Genomic DNA, 8,248 nt, shown 5'->3' with positions numbered 1-8,248 from the left:
GTAAAGAGATGATATAAATGTACAGAATTTTCTACCTAACAACATACAATTTTAAGATATATTGACATTTTCAGTGGGTTTTGTCATTGATTTGGCTTCACCATCTCATGCGGCAACCAAATGAATCTATTTATGTGACACACTGATGAATATATGAGGGCTTTTATTTTTTTAAAATTACATTTTTAAAAGTGGACATATAATAGTTCAACAGAAATGGTCTTCCTCTCAACTTCTGGTCAAATTACTATAGTCTGCTTATATACTATATATTCCTCTGATCTGATTGTCTTGTTGGACTACCCACACTCCTTTTATTACCTGACATTCTTTTGAATGACCATTTGATATAAAGGCAATATACACACTAAAAGTGACTGTTAGCTTGCAAAGGAAACTTCTTGAGGTGTATTTGGAAGTGAATTCATCCAATTGGTCAATTTTAAAATTCAAGTAATGAAATGTATAGTTACAAAAGAAATGCTGGCTCATGATTGGTTATGAATAGTCACATGAACTATAAGTTTCTAGTATTTAACTTTTCTAAGGTCTGTTCCTAAGATACGGAGTAACAATAACCAGTCAGAACTGACTACACAAGTGAGGGCTTCCAGATTAGCTGCAACTGCTCTAACCTCATTTCCTTTACATGGACAAAAAGTTGCAGATTTCAAACTTAAGCTATCTGGAGAGATTTCCAGATATTAAATGAAAATATTCAAAGAACGTATGTAACCATACACACACAGACTTCATGTTAGGCAAACATTATTTTACCTCAGTAAATCCTGTTGAGGTGAATGTCAAAAGTCTCAATATCTGCTTATTATAACTTTAATATAACACTTTTGGTAAGTATTGAACAATTCTCTCCTACAATAATTCTAAAGGAAATAGCATAGTATTCAGTGGCTCTATATTTTCCACTGTGATTGTATCAGAATTTTCCCAACAGAAAAGAAGTAAGGTAAGCCTGATATGAAATTAATGTAGAACTATTTTTGGTGTCTCATCAGTTTCACACAAATGAAACTCTTAACTAAGGAGCTGTGCAAGGGTTTAAAATATATAGATTCTTTTCTGAAATTTGAAGGGGAAAATTAAGCTATTGTTTAGAAGTTCTTGCAGTTATCCAGGGAATCTGGAAACTGTATTTAGCAGGGAAATGCAAATAGCATGTTTTCAAGAGAGAAAAATGCCTCCTATTTAAAAGGATTACATTTGATTACTATTAAGAGTAAGATGTAGCCCTGACCATTTTGTCATAATTTTGTGTTATGAATAAAAAAGTACTTCATCTTCTTTGGAAAGTGTTCAGACATAGTTCTATTTTTCTATGTTCAAGTTAAGATAGTTATTATGTCTATTATATTTTTGAATGCATTTCTTTTACATTCAGTTGAATCTTATTTTACTGTTTAATATTTATATAATAATGGTGCCCAGAGGCCCTAATCAGGTTCAGGACGCTGTTGTGTTCAGCACTGTACACACTTGAAGACATCACTGCATCAAAGATCTTACAATCTAAGAAAAAATTGAGATAGTTCAGACCTCTGACTTTCAGAGTAAGTCACTGAAATTTTGGGATTGCTATTGACACAAATTATGTATTGTTTGGCTGCTGTAACTTTTTTCCAAATTAGTTGTTTTCATTGTTACCACTGTTCAGTTGGCTGCTAATGCAAGTATAACCTCTTTCCATCTGTATTGCAAAGATGTTCTTTTTTTAAAGTGTGTTTTGGGTGTAAATCTGAGCACTGTTTTTGCTCCCTTCCCTATCTCCATGCTCCCACATGATTATCCTCTGTCCCTCAGGATCTCTCTCTTCTTCGTGGTGGGTACTACTACCTGTCCATGGACACTGGTCCCAAAATCACATTTCGGTTGTGGATCAGCTGTCTTATCTTCTTTCACCCCCTGGCACATAAGGTTTGCTTTCATTATCTAGCCACAGCAAATCTGAGGAGAGAATTCCAAGATCTGACCTACTGTACTTCCATAAACTTCATTTTGCCTCTCTCACCCTCACAAGACCCATTCATATAAATCTATCATTGATGGCAAGATTCTTAATTTCTTAAATTATTCTAATCGTAAAATACTAGTAATTGTTTGCCCATGGATTATACAACCCCTATTCAGAGTAGCTGTCAGTAAAATATAATTAGTTCTTCAAGTGCTTGCTCATGTCGATTCTATGCTAGCTGTGTGCATGCCCATGTGCACGCTGCCAGAGACTTTTTTGCCATAGTGGTATCCATAGGGCTGGCTCTGGCGCCCTCTGGAGCCCCACACTCATGCTGCAGTATATGAGATGCTGTCGGCCCTATACACCCTCAGTTCCTTCTTTCTGTCTGTGATGGTTGTTGGAACAGCTTTTCTCTCGTGTCTGCAAAGTGCCTAGCCGTTTTTGCTAGTCCTAAATAGCTTTTTTAAATCATTAGTTGTACGTCTCAAGTAGTGGTCCCCTTAGGGACAGTTGCCCCAGTCCCCAGGCTTCAAACCGTGTTCTGAGTGCCACAAGCCCTTTCCACTCAATTACCTTCACAAGAAGTGTTTTAAAGTGTCTGGGAAAGAAGCATGTGAGGGACAGGTGCAAGATCTGCAAGGGCTTCCGACCTCAGACACAAAAGGACAGGGATATTTGCTGAAAGCCCTGTTAATGGAGGCAGCACTCAGACCAGCCTCAGAGCCCTCCCACTCGGACTTGGCACCGAGCCCTTCAGTGTTGGTGCAGAGTGCCCCACGGCCACTGAGCGCCTTGCAATGCTTATCACCATCACCACTACTGAAAAAGTGGCAAAGGAAACAACGGGGCCGCTCTAAAAGAGGGATAGGAAGGCAGAGGGCAGAGGACCCAAGTCAGACCCATCACTGACCCCAGAGCAGTGTGAATCAACCTCTCCAGGTAGGGCCAGAAGCCCCCCAAGGGAGCCACCCCCGACTCCTAAGAGCAGAAGGGGGCCCCTTCATCTACTGGTGCCATCAACTCCAGAGGCCTTTCAGGCAGCCAGGGGCTTGATGGCCCTACCAGTGCCTTCCACCCTGCTGGTCTTATCCTTGGCACCAGAGCCAGTGAAGGCACCCGTCTCTTGGGGAAAATGAGTCATGGGATTGCCACAATGGCTAGTCAACCGGCACCACTCTCCATCCAAGTGCCGGTCCGTGACATCACAACCACAACATCCAGCACTGGCGAAAATCTCTGCCTTCTTGACCCCAGTCTCCAGCACCGCAGTCCCAGTCCCCGGCACAGAGAAGAGGCTCACCGGTGACATACCATTGATCGCTGTCCCCTCGGCACCAGGTGTCACCCCCGCGGCACCGTTCACTGGCATGGCATCAGTCGCCGGGCACCAGGCACCGGTTCCTCGCACTGCATGATGTAGCCGAACGCCACCATCGAGACACCATTCCCCTCTGATGTGACACCAGTCGGGGAATCGTACCAAGGGTCACCATCCCCCTACCACTGTTCCCCGAGACCACACTGCAGTCACCAGGAGGAACCAAGGTCAGCACTGCCATGGTCTCCTCAGACGGTGAGCCCAGTCCCCAGCCTCAAGGACACAGGTTGTGGAGTGCCCCAACAGTTGCAGAGCCACTCGTGGGGGCATGGGCCCAAGGACAATGGCCAGCACAGTAGCTATACTGGAATCCATGGGGGATTCCAAAGGCCCCCGAGCCTTATTTGTTCCAATCCTCTGTCACCACGTCAGGGAAACAGTCAATGGCACTGACCGATCCAGTGTGGGAGCTGTAGTCGGGGTCCAACACCAAACAGTGGGACCAGGAGGTGAAATTAGCGCCCCTGGAAGAGGGGAAGACCTTGTCCCTCACCCCCCCCCCCCCCCGAAGCTCCCATCAGCCTCCTTGTCCACAGATGAGGCTATGGTTGGCCTGACCCCACCCGTGCTGGCAGACGACTTCAGGGTTCACCAAAAGCTACTCAAAAGAGTGGCTTCCAACCTAGGACTGGAGACTGAGGAGCTTGCAGAACTCTTAGCCTTTTTGACATCCTGGCTGCCGTGGCTCTGACCAGACTTGACCTGCCGGTCCATGAAGGGATATTAAAGATGGTCAGAGCTCTCTGGCAAACCCCATCCCTCCCTGCCACCTATTCCAAAAGAGCTGATAAAAAGTATTACGTTCTGGCTAAGGACTACGAGTACCTGTTCTCCCACCCACCTCCTGGATCTCTGGTGGTAGCTGCAGCGAACGAGTGGGACAGGCAAGCTGAACTCCCAAAAACAAAGAGGCCAAAAAGCTGGATTTGTTTGGGTGGAAAGTTTATTGCATGGCCAGCCTACAGCTCAGAATCTCCAACCAGCAAGCATTGCTGGGGAAATATAACTATAACATCTGGGACTCAGTAGCCAAATTCAAGAACTCCCTGCCCCAGGATGCTAGGCAAGAGTTCACAACCATCCTAGAAGAGGACAAGTCACTGGCTAGAGCCTCCCTCCAAATGGCATTAGATACTGCTGGGTCGGCAGCTAGATCAATGGCTTCAGCAGCGTCCATGTGTCAGTGTTCATGGCTGCAGTGTTCCGGGCTGTCACAGGAAATGCAGCAGTCCATACAGGACATCCCATTCGATGGGAATGCCCTGTTTTCAGAGCTCACAGGTGCTAGGCTTAACAGCCTAAAAGACTCAAGAGCCATACTGCGTTCCCTCAGCCTGTACAATCCACAGGGATCCAGGAACAATTCCAGCCATCATGGCCTCCTAGATTCTCTGGCCAGCTGCAGCAGGGAATCTACAGGATGAGGGAAACGGACAAGGGGTTTAAGTTCAGTCATCCCACCCTCTCCTTGGCTAACCGATCAGGACCCACACGCCATCAAGGTGGCTTATGGCAGGCATTTTGAGCAAGCAAACTGTTTATTCCTCTTCCTCTCTGTATGGGCCCACATCACATGGACTGATGGATCTCAGAGGGCTATACCCTGCAGTTTTCTTCAGTTCCACCCTGTGCCTCTTCAGGGACCCTTCTCACAAGGAACTCCTCATTCAGGAGGTGAAAACCCTCCTTCAGGGAGGATCTATGGAAGAAGTTCCTCGAGGCATGAGGGGAAAAGGATTTTACTCCTGTTACTTCCTCATACCAAAGGCCAAGGGTGGTCTCAGACCCATCCTAGATTTGCGTCACCTCAACAGATACCTCAAGAAGTTGAAGTTTCACATGGTCTCCCTAACCTCCAGCATCCTGTCTCTGGATCCAGGGGACTGGTATGCCACTCTCAACTAAAAGAACGCATACTTTCATATCTCAATTTTCCGAGGCCACAGGAGATTCTTTCACTTCATCATAGCAATTGCCACTATCAGTTTACAGAACTACCTTTCGGCCTCTCATCCGCCCCAAGAATTTTTACAAAATGTATGGCGGTAGTGGCCACGTACTTACAGCGTTGAGGGGTACAAATCTATCCTTACTTCGATGACTGGCTCATTAAGGGGCAGATTGCAGTTCCAGGTCCAGCACAGCCCTAGTATAGTGAGATCCACCTGTTGAGACCTGGGCCTGCTCATGAACAAGCAAAAATCAACTCTGTACCCTGTCCAACGGATAGAGTTTATCAGGGAAATTCTCAACTCAACACAGGTCAAAGCCTTCCTTCCGGAGTCCCACTTTCAAAGAATGTCAGATGTTATTATGAACATGCATTCTCATCTGATCATGACCACTCGCTCATGCCTCAGACTGCTAGGTCACATGGCAACAGGCACATTCATGGTACCACATGTTCATCTTGGACTTTGCCCCATGCAGGCATGGTTAACATTGGTCTACGTGCCCAGCAGGCACAGTCTGGATCGTGTTGTCAGAGTTCCACAGAAGGTCCCGGCATCCCTCTCATGGTGGACAGACCCTTGCTCAATGTTGCAGGGAGTGCCCTTTGCAAAGTTTTCCTTCTCAGTGATGCTGGTTTCCGAAGCATCGAAGCTGGGGTGGGAAGCCCACTTCAATGACCTCAGCACTCAGGGTCTCTGGATGCAGGAAGATCGCACCCTTCATATAAATGTAAGGGAGCTCAAGGCTTGTCAGGCATTCCTCTCCTAGCTGACTGGCAAGGTAGTTTAGCTACTGACGGACAATACTGCTACTATGTTTAACATAAACAGGCAAGGCGGAGCCCGATCGTCACCTCTATGTCAGGAGGCCATCCGCTTGGGGAATTTCTGCATTCAGAACGCCATCCACATCATAGTTACACATCTCCCAGGCTCCAAGAATGCATTGGCAGACCTCCTCAGCCAGTCCTTATCCCACCACGAGTGGTTGCTCCACCCATAATTGGCCAGCATGATTTTCCAAAGATGGGGGACTCCCCAAATGGACCTATTCACATAAAGACAGAACAGGAAATGTCATCAACTCTGCTCACCAGAGGCTCTCTGTCTGATGCCTTCCTGCTCCCATGGGCAGGGATGCTGATGTACGCATTCCCGTCAGTGCCACTGGTCCACAGGGGGCTGCTGAAAATCAAACGGGACAAAGCAAAGGTGATTCTAATAGCCCAGGCATGGCCTCGACAGCACTGGTTTGGGATGCTGCTGGAGCTCTCAATAGCAATACAGCTGGAACTGCCTCGTCAGCCGGACCTTTTCTCTCAGGACTACGGCCGTCTGCTGCATCCAGACCTAGCAACCCTGCACCTGACAGAGTGGCTATGGCATGGCTAAACGTGGAGGAACGGGCCTGCTCAGCACAAGTTCAGCAAGTCCTCTTGAGCAGCAGAAAACCTTCTACTAGAGCTACATATTTAGCCATGTGGAAGAGGTTTTTCCTACTGGGCCTCAGACGAGAACCTTGCTCCTCACCAAGCCTCCATAGTCCAGTATTGATTGTATCTCCTACATCTCAAACATCAGGGCCTAGCCCTTTCGTCACTGAAAGTTCATTTGGCAGCTATCTCAGCCTTCCATCCTCTGATCCAGAATGTCAGTCTTTGCCCATGACCTCACAGTCAGGTTCTTAAAGGGCCTGGAGAGGCTCTGCCCACAAGTCAGGGACCCCCGTTCACGCCTCGGGACTTAAATCTGGTTCTGACAAGACTCCTGGGCCCTCCCTTCAAGCCATTAATGACCTGGATCCTACTATTACTCTTGTGGAACATTTCCGTTTTGGTGGTGATCACTTCAGCACGAAGGGTTTCTGAGATCAGAGCCCTCACCTCGGAACCACCATACACCATGTTTTGTAAGGACAGAGTCCAACTGCAGTCCCACCCAGCCCTTATCAAAGGTAGTATCACAGTTCCACAATAACCAAGATATATTTCTACCAGTGTTCTTTCCCAAACCACAGAGATCCAGTGAGAAGCATAGATTGCATACTCTAGATGTTAGACGGGCTTTGGTCTTTTACATTAATAGAACTAAAGCCTTCGGGAGGTCGATATGGCTTTTCATCAGAGTGGTGGAACAGATGACAGGCCTGCCAATATCCTCCCAGAGGATCTCCTCATTGATAACTGCATGTATTAAGTTCTGTTATGAACAAGCAAAAGGTTTTTCCGCCAGTGTCATAACAGCCCACTTGACCATGGCTCAAGCCTCCTCAGCAGTCTTCCTGGAGCAAGTGCCTATCCAAGATATCCACAGGGGTGCTACTTGGTCTTCAGTCCATACTTTCGCGTCCCACTATACTATCACCCAGCTGGCTTGGGATGATGCTAGTTTCGGTAGAGCAGTATTACATACGGTACTTCCATGAACTCCAAGCCCACCTCCATAGGTATTGCTTGTGAATCACCTCACATGGAATCTACATAAGCAAGCACTCGAAAAAGAAAAGATGGTTGCCAACCTTCTGTAACCGTTGTTCTTCAAGATGTGTTGCTCATATCCATTCCATGACCTGTCCCTGCAGTTGGAGTCAATGGCAAGAAGGAACTGAGCGGGTATAGGGCTGGTGGCACCTCATATACCACAGCATGAGTACGGGGCTCCAGAGGGCACCAAAGCTAGCCCTACGGATACCACAAAGGCAAAAAAGTCTCTGACAGCCATGCACGTGGGTGCACACACCCCTACCATGGAATGGACATGAGCAACACATCTCAAAGAACAACAGTTACAGAAGGTTAATAAATGTCTTTTACCTCTCCTTGCAGAGAGCTGTCCCTGGATTACCATGTCTAGATCAGCAACCCAATGCAAATAATCTCTAACTAAAATAGATAAAGTTCCATCATACTTGAAGGATTTGCTTTTTCCTTCTTTACCTCAGCTGGT

The sequence above is a fragment of the Emydura macquarii genome, unplaced genomic scaffold (genome assembly GCF_026122565.2).
Source record: "Emydura macquarii macquarii isolate MOO-44397 ecotype Brisbane River unplaced genomic scaffold, CSIRO-AGI_Emac_v2 contig_1146, whole genome shotgun sequence".
Lineage (NCBI taxonomy): Eukaryota > Metazoa > Chordata > Testudines > Chelidae > Emydura > Emydura macquarii.
This window is presented reverse-complemented; position numbering follows the sequence as displayed.